The sequence below is a fragment of the Sphaerodactylus townsendi genome, linkage group LG10 (assembly GCF_021028975.2).
Source record: "Sphaerodactylus townsendi isolate TG3544 linkage group LG10, MPM_Stown_v2.3, whole genome shotgun sequence".
Lineage (NCBI taxonomy): Eukaryota > Metazoa > Chordata > Lepidosauria > Squamata > Sphaerodactylidae > Sphaerodactylus > Sphaerodactylus townsendi.
Genome location: NC_059434.1, coordinates 22,829,535 through 22,841,014, shown reverse-complemented (window position 1 = coordinate 22,841,014; position 11,480 = coordinate 22,829,535).

Below are 11,480 nucleotides of genomic sequence, written 5' to 3'. Positions count from 1 at the left end.
GAGAGAGCTCCGAGAAGCTGTGACTAGCCCAAGGTGACTCAGCTGGTGTGTGTTGGAGTGCACAAGCTAATCTAGTTCCCCAGATAAGCCTCCCCAGATAAGCCTTCCCAGCTCAAGTGGTAGAGCAGTGAATCAAACCTTAACCACTGCGCCACTGCTGTAGCCTAACCTAGAAGGCAATCTGGTCTTAGAAAATCTATTTCCATTTGGTCAAAGGCATATCTAGGATCGGGCAAATCATGGATTGTACTCCAGGGACTGCTTGGGGGGGGGGGGGCACCAGGCAGTGCAGAGTCTCTTACCCCAGAGGCACTGCCCACCCACCATCAAACTACACCCCCGCTCCCAAACTCCCTGTGCTTGAATACTGCCCAAATGTCTTGAGAACATATCTTTTAGGGTTGTTTTTTTCTGGTACTGCTTTTGATTTGTGTGCGTTGACGCGATAAACTTCCCAATGAATGCTATAACATGAAAAACTAATCTCCCCCTCTATTTCCATACAGATTTTTGCTGAACAAGCAGGATCGTAATAGTTTTTTCCCCATAATCACACTCCAACAAGACCTACTAATCATATGTGACTCACTTCATTCCTTTTGCTCTGTTTTCTAGCCCAAGCCAGAAAGCAGGGGCTGAAGAGCATTTAATTGACTGATTAGAGCTTTCTTTCAAGAAGGCAGTTCTAGATTTCATTGTTACTGCTATATAACATTTGTAATGAGTAGTCTTTGGCCATTTCCGCACTGTACAATTATACCAGGGTAGAACCGGGATCTTACATAGGCCCCTTCCGCACATGCAGAATAGTGCATTTTCAATCCCTTTCAATCCACTTTGCAGCTGGATTTTACTGTGGGAAATAGCAAAATCCACTTGCAAACAATTGTGAAAGTGTATTCAAAGCGCATTATTCTGCATGTGCAGAAGGGGCCATATTACTAGGACTATCTTATCCCAGTTTCTGCCTCTGCGTGGCTCCCCACTTCTTCCCAGGACTCAAGTTAGGACAGTGAGGTAATGCTCCTGTTGGTTCTGCATGAGCCCGGGACTTTTGCATCTGCACCGCAATCTCATCCATGCATGCATGTTTTGAAATTAATCATCACTAACTTTAGATCTAGATCAGGGGTAGGGAACCTGCGGCTCTCCAGAGGGGCTGATGGGAATTGTAGTTCCTGAACATCTGGAGAGCCGCAGGTTCCCTACCCCTGATCTAGATACAGGCTAGACAGATTTGTGTAACAGTTTGCTGACTTTCTAATAATAAAATATCCGGTGGGGGGGGGAGGGGGGGCAGCAAGGATTGGGAATCGGAGGGATTTCCTCAACATTTGATTCTCTGACTATTCTCCTTTCTCTCCCCTGGCCCCCTCCCCCATGATTTTGGTAGCTGTGTCTTTTCTCTTGGGTTTAGAAAAACAGTTGGGGAAGATTTTGGCCCAGTAAAATGATCTAATAATTTCTCCTCTAATGAAACCCACTGGGTCTCTCATAAAAACCTGATTGGAGCCAGTGGTAATTTGCAATTGGTGGAGGGCATTTTTTCATCACCTCGTCCTGTTGCAGCCTAAAATGCTTCCCAGAAGGTTGTTCCTGTAGGCCTGAGGATCCTAAGAAACAAATGGAGGGCTGAATTGGGGTCTGCAGTGGAAGGGAAATATCAGTGAAATTCACTCTCCCTGCCATTAGCCGAATTTACCGGTGGATAGAATACAGTCTGAGAGTGTAGCACATGTCTACTGTGTAATGTGTAGTTTGGCCCTCAGTCTATGGGGAAAAAAACTCAGGCCCCTTCCGCACACGCAAAATAATGCGTTTTCAAACCACTTTCACAACTGTTTGCAAGTGGATTTTGCTATTCCGCACAGCTTCAAAGAGCACTGAAAGCAGTTTGAAAGTGCATTATTCTGCATGTGCGGAATGAGCCTCAGAGAAAGTGTATGTTTGTTAGTATAGTGCTGTAGTGTTTGTCATTATAATATATGATGCGGTAGTCCTAAAGACTCCTCCTTTGTGTGTGAAGGATCATTACAAAAATTATTCAAGGGAGGAATTCCGATCATATCTCATTACACAGTCCCCAGCATAATGTTCAGCTCTCTACCAATATGCAGTTGATAAAAATTGCTTTCACATACTCAAGTGTTTCCTGTGGTTTTTTAAAATTATTATTATTGTAATGGTACCATTAATCAGCAAATGAGAACACAGTGACTAAGGACCCAATGTTCCACAAACTATATCATCAGTTTGAATTGATAGCACTGTGCTTCCCATTTGTATCCATGGCCGCATACCCACTGTGTTCCCCCTTAGGTCTTTGTCAGACCTTTAAGAGCATCATGTATTTAATGCACTGCTTTTAATAGTAGCCTACTTTCCCCCCTTTTAAAATTGGTTGCTGGATTTTGAGTTTTTCCTCCCTTCTTGTTCGTCTATATATTTTTTTTGAAACAAAGATTTTAAAAGTGAAATCACAATAACACTGTGATTTTCAGTTGTTTTTTTTTTAATCCAGAAGATCTTCAGTAGAAGGCAGCTAGCCACTTCTGGTCTGTCAGCTTCAGCTGTTATTCATCAGTAGTCTCCTAGCATTTACATTAAAGCATGTGAACTTCCAAATGGAGTACAGTGCCTAGCTCTGCATGGTTGCTCACAACCGGCTTGAGCAATTTGTTTTGCTAGTTTCCTGGGAATGCAGAGGATTTGGGGAGCATCTCAACGGCAGCCTGCTGTCATCTCAGGGGTTCACAAATTGCACAAACCTGTGATTAATTCATTTAAGACTCACAGTGGATGATTCCTGATTCATTCACAAAGATCCTCCTGTGGATTCAAGGTTTAATCCCTAGCTGGGGAAGCAGTATAAAAAGAGGTGTGGATAACTTATGTCCGATCAAACCAAGCACAGTCCAGTGTCACGTGTGCAGTGCAATGGTTATGAGCATGGCATGGTGGTTAAAAGTGGTGGACTCTAATCCGGGTTTGATTCCCCATTCCTCTGCATGAGTGGCGGACTCTTATCTGGTGAACTGGATTTGTTTACCTGCTCCTACACATGAAGCCTGCTGGGGTGACCTTGGGCCAGTCACAGTTCTTTCTGAACTGTCTCAGCCCCACTTACTGCACAAGGGGGCTTTCCCCACTCACCTTCTGCTGCGCGCCGCTCTCGCGCCCCCTCAGCGCGTGTCATTCCTGGCGCGCTCTCGGGGTTCCCCACGACCCCGCGCTCCGTGCGGGGTCATCAAAAGGTGCCGTTCCTTCGGCTCCAGGAATGATGTGCGCTGAGGTGGTTCAAGAGCGGCAGTGTTGGGGCAGCTGCGTGGTTGCTGCCCTTGCAAGTGGGGAGCGCTGCTGGACCCCGCGCTACTTTCCCGGAGTAGCGCGCAGCAGAAGGTAAGTGGGGAAAGCCCCAAGGTGTCTGCTGTGGGGAGAGGAAGGGAAGGAGTGAGTAAGCAGCCTTGAATCTCCTTACAGGAGTGAAATCAAAACTCTTCCTCGTCTTGTACCAGGGGGTTGATAATTCCTCTGGTTTTGCAGCCTTAGTGCAGGCATTAAAAATTAAGCTTGTCTGTTTCGTCATCAGACCTGACTGGTGAGCTGCATTCAGTTACGTGGGCCAGAAATTTCTAAGCCGTCCTTCTTGGACTTCAGTGACACTCTGCTGATAGTGTGTGAATGCCAAACATAACTACTCCAAAAGAGTCTTGGGTCTGTAAAAGGGAGTAGTGAAAACAATTTAAATAAATATATGCTGAGGGAAAGGAATGCAGTACCCTCACCCACCCACTCATAGTTTACCTCTCTGCTCCCTGCCTCATCTTCCAAAGGTCTTTTCTCATCAGGCAGTTGCAGATACCAGAACAGAGTTCACCTGGGAGGCAGGCTGCAATTTCTGTATTTCCTGATCCTCCTTTTTGCTCTGAAAATCTGACTGCACTACCCTTTTTAACACCATTTGAGTGATTCATTGTTTAAACACACCAAAGTGCTGCCATTATATATATTTATAGTGAATTAGTTATTCACAGTGACGCCAGCCATAGATGCAGGTGAAACTAAGTACCAGACCATGGCCACACAGCTCAGAAAACCCATAATAGCCAGTTGATTCTGGCTGTGAAAGCCTTGGACAATGTATGATATATTTAGTTTGGCAATGACAATGAAGGTGATGAACTGGACACAGAAAGGTGAGAATACTCCATGTGTGCATTGTTTTAACCCCTACCTCCAAATGGGTGGTAGCAAGTCAAAACACCCTCCTCGGTGAGAACCCTTAAGGAGTAGTTTGGGAGGTATGACCAGAGAACCAGCCCAGCTTAATCTGACAACAGTCCTTTGATCTTTGTTGTGAGTTTCCATTTTTGAAACATCATCCTTGCTTCAGTTCTTTCATTTGTTCCCCATCTTTTAAAATTGTTTGTGCCTGCTTGCTTTGACCCTCCGTGATCTCTTCCTGAAAATGATTTAGCCAGAACAGACAAATGCAGACATTCTTGCTTTCGTGAACAATACTAACCGGGCAACATGGAATTTGTAAATAAATCAAGTTGTAGATTATGGGCCTTTCCCCACTTACCCTCTGCTGTGCACTACTCGGGCCAAGTAGCGTGGGGTCCCAGGGCACTCCCCACTACAGGGGCGGCGACAATGCAGCCGCCCCGACGCTGCCGCTGTCGCGCCCCTTCAGCGCGCGTCATTCCTGGCGCTGGAGAAAACAGCACCTTTTGACGACCCCGCGCAGAGTGCAGGGTCGTGGGGAAGCCAGGGCGCGCGCCAGAAATGACGCGTGCAGTGAGTAGTGCACAGCCACAGTGGTAGAGGGAAAAGTGGGGAAAGGCCCATAGGGTAAGATGTAAGATGATCCTAGCCATGCAAAAGATACTTGTAAACTTGGTGGGCAATTAATTGTTTTGCTCTTACTGTTGTTTGTGTGTTTTTGACAAACCCCCCCCCCCCCCCTTTATATCTCAGAGCAACTGAAAGACAGCATGGCTTGGTGGTATTAGGGAAAAGTCATCTAGCAGTGTTGCTTTGAAGGGGGCTTTGAGGGGTCCCACAATTTATTGTCTTTTAAAAGAATAGACAATTTCCATCAGCTAACATTTTAAATGTCCACTGGGAAAAGTAAAACCAACCTGTGTTTAATTTGAGTGAGCAGGTTAATTATCATAGGAACAGGCAACAGAGAGAGATCTCAGTGGTAAATATGAACAGATTGTTCTTGGAGACCATGTAATAAAAAATTCTAAGTAGACAGCGTTATTTCTTTGTAATGCCTAAGCATTAAAGAGGGTAAGACTCCTTTACAATACTCAGGGGAACGCACAAAGGATTTTCTTTGAGAATTGTTGCTACATAGCAGTGCGCGTAACAAGACATTTGGCAGGGGGGAGTGCAGGAGTCATCTGGGGACACTTAGTCAATTTATTTCACTCCACTGATACCCCAGTCGTCTCCCCAGTAGTGGCCCAGAGTGGTTTATCACATTCTCCCTTTCTCCATTTTATCCTCACAACAGTTCTATGGAACAGTTTAGGGGGGGGGGGGTGTCAGGTCCAAAGCTACCTAGCAAGCTTCTGTAGCAAACGGAGGATTTGAACCTGGTTCTTACCAGTTCTAGACCTGATTCTCTGATCTGACCAATATACCATGCTGGCTCCAGCTATATCACTAGTGGATCTTTTAAGGCAGCAAGGGATAAAGAAGGTAGAACCTAATCAAGGCTAGGAGTAAAGCCAAGACAACATAAATACCTGTGATTTGTTCAGTTTTTTTTAAAAAAATCTTTTCAGTGAGTTTCTTGTAGGCCTTATGACCGTCATTATCCCACCCCCCTCCCCACAAGCACTTTCTTGCACTAGCAATTTATATAAAGTAGGTGTAACCATTTGCAGCTGTGCATTCGATTCAGAATAAATTTCTAGGAGGGAAACAGTTTTGCCACGGCTGCAAAATAGCCACAGTATTGTGTCAAATGAAAAATCTGCAACCCGTCAAATGAAATAAGATTGTGCTTAACCTCTGAAAGAATAAAATGAAGAACCATATTAAATCCTGGCTCAATATTTGCATGCCTTCCCCAACAAGGCAATTAATAGAAAAAAAGCCTTACGCATTCCAAAAAGTAGCAGATGGAGATGGCTTAACCTTATTTCCCTTTCCCGCACGTCATGGCCTCCGTTGGAAGCTCACCTAAGATAAAAAAACACTGGGAGCTTCTATTCACAGAGTAACTCAACTAGACCTCTGGAAAGAGACTGAGCGGAAAGCAATAGTTCCCCCTGCCGTTTCCTTTCTGAATATGCACATATATCTCTCCCATGTGAAATTACAGAACACCAGTAATAAGAAATGAAAATCATTTGAAAGATAACTCAGCAAGAATATAGAGAGTGATTTTAAATGGAACATAAAACATCTGAATTAAACCTTATTTGTGGTTGGAGGAGGAGTACATGGATATAGGTATAGAATGTACAAATAGTGATGATCCATTTGAAGAGGTATTTAATCTCTGTAGGCCTGGGATCCATCTTCAACTCCCAGGTGGGGGGATGAGATCCACTGAGGGTGAACATGTGACAAGTAACGTAGCATCACAATGACATGATAGGATGATCTCTGCCTTCCCGACCAGCATCACTTCTGCCTTTTTAGAATTTAGTTTCAATTTGTTCAATATTAGCCAAGTAAGAAGAGGAGTAGTAGTTTGGATTTATACCCCACCATTATCTCCTGTAACGAGACTTAAAGGGGCTTACAAACTCCTTTCCTAACTTCTCCAAACAACACCTTGTGAGGTAGGAGGGGCCAAGAGAGTTCCAAAAAACTGACTAGCCCAAGCTCACTCAGCAGGTATGTAGGGGTGGGCTGGTTCACCAGATAAGACTCCGCCACTTATGTGGAGGAGTGGGGAATCAAACCCAGTTCTCCAGATTAGAGTCCACCTGCTCTTAACCATTACACCATGCGGGCAGCACAGCAATCAGGCAGTTATTCAGGACCCCTATCATATCACCAGAAAATTTGGATAAGGATATATAGAGCTGCAAATATCATTTGCATATGGATTACAACAAACTCCCAAGCAACAAATGATTGTCTTGAGGGCTTTATGTCGAAACTGAAAAGTATGGGGGCTAGGGATGCACTGTGCAAAAATTATTCACAAAATAGCTCTAATAAATGATGAGGAACTCTGATCTATGCTACTGTGCATGGCTTATTGTAAACAGGATTCTACTATGTAACTTTGCATCATTTAATGTTATATTTCTGCTGATGCTTAGGTTCTTCGTTTAGATTTCTGGTTGGTTCTACAACCCTAACCCTACTGCACTGTGTACTGAATGTTCCATCCTGTTGACTGTAATTGACTTCCTTTGTGTAATCCACCGTGGTCCCAGTGAGAAAAGTGGACTATAAATAACTAAATACATAAATTCTGTATTGCACATGAGAGTGTCCATGAATTCTCTTGATCTTCTCCTTCCTCTGCTTCTTATATAGCCAAATCCAGATAGGGCAGGTGGGTGGGATGGGTCCGCCCTGGTGCTGCCCTGCCCTCTCCCTGGCCCGCCCCATAGGGGATAAGAGAGATATGCCACGAAAAATTTGACATATCTCTGAGGCTGCCTTGGTTTGTGCAGGGGGGCTGGTTGGGCAGTGGAAACTGACTGAGGTTGCATTATAGGGGATTGCTTCAATATTAACTATTGCTGAGCACATTGCTGTTTTCCTATAAGGAGACAAGCTCCCTGTAGGAAAATAAGATGTTACCGTCAGGTGATGTTTTAGCATCTTTATGCCCTAAGATGATAAAGCAGTTATGTTGTGAAAAACACACGGTTAAGGTGGCCAACAGGCCTGGAGGGAAACGTCCTGTCTTTTGATATAGGCTTGATGTGTGGAAAAGGGCAGTTGAAGCTTTTGATGGCATTGAAGTAAAGCACCACCAGCCTAGTAAATAGCACCTCTTTAAACCTGAATCAAAGGGCAGGATATATTTTTTCTAGGGCTGTTGGCAACTCCGTACACTGCATGTCACACAGCTCTTCTGAAGGAAACATTTTTGTAGGGAGGTCTGTGATAGTTTGTGTACGGTACATACAAAGTGGAGAGCCAGCGTGGTATAGTGGTTATGAGTGGTGGATTCTAATGTGAAGAACCAGGTTTGATTCCCCACAACTCCTCGGGAAGCCTGCTGGGTGACCTTGGGCCAGTCACGGTTCTCTGTGAACTCTCTCAGCCCATTGCAGAGGCAGGCGGTGGCAAACCGCCTCAGAATATCTGTTGCCTTGAAAACCCTACGGGGGTCATCATCAGTCAGCTGTGGCTGGACAGCAAGATCACCTATACACATATGAAGCCGTCCCTCCTGAGAGGGCTTGTCTCTACTCCCATTGTCAGCTACTGTTCTAATTTAAACCTACGATGGAAGATGGCAATAATAGAAAGGTACTGGAGGGGAACCCACAAAGATTTAAGGAGGTGAACTCTGACGTCACTCACTCTTGTGTCCTCTTCTGTACCATCTGTACTATCTGTACTAAGACTGTACTATCTGAGACTTTTAAGGAAACAACAACTGAATGGAAAACTCCTGGTGTCCTTTTACTGCTGTGCTATAGAGAGTGTCTTAACCTACTGCATCTGTGTATGGTTCTCCAGTTGCACAGTGGCAGATAGGAAGGCGCTCCAAAGGGTGATCACTACTGCACAGAGGATTATCGGCTGCCCTCTCCCCTCCTTGGAAGAACTCTATAATTCCCGAAGCCTAAAAAAAGCCCAAAATATTCTGAGAGACCCATCTCATCCAGGCCACTCTCTTTTTGAACTGTTACCATCCGGCAGACGATACAGGTCTATCAAAACTAGGACAAAGAGGCTTAGAGACAGCTTCTACTCTAGAGCTGTGGCTATGCTGAACTCTGTGGCTTCGTGTGATGTGTTTGGGGCTGTGTAGGGATGGGTGGAGGAAGGGGAAAGTGAGGATGGGGTATGAGTCTGAAATTGTGTGCATCGAGGAATGCTGCTGTAAATTTCGTTGTGCGTGCACAATGACAATAAAATGCTTATGCTTATGCTCTTCTCAATTCCTGCTTTTTGCACCCCTTCCTTTGCCCTGCTTCTCTTCACTGGTTCCATCTTGGGTTCCCCACTTTTCTAGTTCCTGGCTTCCATCCTCTATCTCAGCCTTCAGCTCTGATATTCCTTCCAGCATGCCCCCCCCCCTTCTTATATCCACCCACCATGCAATGTCTGTTACTATGGCAACCCCAAATGCATCTGACCACCCTGCGCCCGTGACTGTGCAGGCAGGCATAGACTGCCGGAGGATCTTCCAATTTGTTTTGTTTTTAAAAAACTGGCTTTTCTGCAAACCAAGAATCTGAAAACCCTGCGCAGACATTCTTCATCTGTATTAAGGGCCAACATATGGCTATTATATATAAAGATGAAGGTTCTAAAAGGCATTTTCCCTGTCACTTGAGCTCAGACTGCAACAAAACATTACACAAATGCTATAAAAGCATATTGGTCAGCATGGGCACATAGCAAACTGTCACCCTGAACTCTCCCCAGGGAGAAGGAACCTCTATGCCAAACAGTCCTAATCAATCAAGGTCTTAAAACCAAAGAATTGAGCCAGTGAGCATCTGGGCTGTTTGTACAAGTGATGCTGAACAAGGAAGAAATGTCTCCTTGTCTGGACTCTCTTGCTGTCCCTGTGCTGGCACCGCAACCGTTTTCTACAAACTATGCGTAGAACAAATCAGCAAGGTCATCTCAAGAGCCTAAGGTGAGGTCTTCTTTGACTCACTTCCGCTTTGTACAACTTGGATGCAGCACGAAGTCCTCGCCAAGTTATTGCTGGCAGGCCAGGTGCAAAGGAAGGCCTTTCGTTATTGCATAGAAGAGGACATTTCACCAGGTGCCTGCCAAACGGAACCTGCCAAGATTTTCTTCTTCTGTGCCATCGCTAAGGGCATAGGAGGAGCTGTGGTCACCCTAGTTACGGCTGTTTTCAGAACATTGCCCATTGGCTCAGCACAGCACCGCATCTCAGACAGCTGCCTTCTGACCTCATGCCTGAGAGCTATGACTAACCTTTCCCGCTCCTTTGTTCCCTTGGAAATACATCACTCTGCCCTTAATTGCTCCTGTGTTGCCACTAATAAATAACAGTAATACTCCCAGTGGACATTGGGGTAGCTGGGAGGCATAACACAATGATGATGTCACCAAGAGCTCCTCCAGGCATTCAAACCCAGCCAAACTGACTGTTAACTCTTTTGCTTCCATTATTCCATTATTAAAATGCTGCTACCGAACATGCTAGATTAAAAAGGGAAGGGCTGTCACGTTGTATTACTATGACATGGATCTTTCGGTATGTTAAAGTGTTGATCTTTAAACTATTTCATGGGAATCCTCACTTACAAAGAAAACTGTAGATTTTATACAGCAGGCTTTCAGAGCAATCTAAGTGGAGTTACTCTCTTCCACGCCCATTAACTCTGTTTAGGATGGCAGTTTTATTCTTGTATCTATATATATATAAATCTAAACGTGTGTTTGTCCCTGATGGTCTCCCTCAGAAGCTGCTGGATGGATCACCCCCAAATTTTCACAGGACATTCCTCCCTGTTGCGGGCAGGTAATCGGACCTTCAAATCGCCGAAAGTCCATACCTGAGCCAGGTAAAACGTCTTTTTCCTGGTGCACCAGGCCATGAAGCTGGCTGTGTTTAACTGTCACCCTTAGAATGTTCATGCAGCATGTCTGTGGCCTGAGGGCTTGGTATGCCCTTAGAATGCCCGCTCAGATGGGCAGAGATGAGCAGTGAAAACAGTAAATAGGTAATACTGTTAGGTAATACGAGTGGAAGTGAAACACATGCACACTTTGCCATGTGAGACGTCAGGTGGGGTTCCCCCCTCGCACGCTGGTAACCTTCACTCTCTGTGCCTCATCCACTGCTACCATACAACACACACACTCTCATACACATCCAGCTCATCCTCACACACCTCACTCTGCCCTCCCTCACATCCAACCACCACTTACCCACTTCCTCACCCATATTCGCCACAGCTCTCTTTTACTAAAAGCGAGCTGGAGTTTGCCTTTTTCTTCTAAGAAAATCCACGGGGTAGGGGCAAACCAACACTACCAGCTCCGCTTCTTTTGCACATGGTCCTTTAAGAACCCAGGGAGCTGGCCTCGATCTGAGCACCTCACCACCCTTTCTCTGCTGCCTGACTGGGATAGCCTGCTTGCCCCAGTTCTGCCTTACCCAAGCCAGGACTGTGCATGTCAACCAGACTCATAGACAGCGGGATTCACACTCTGGACAGTTCCGTTGTGGAATGGGAAGGGTTACCTTATACTAAAAAAACAAGACAGCACCATATAACGATGTGCATTGAAAAGGGAAAGAGGAATTCCATTTGACCACCTCAAAAGGC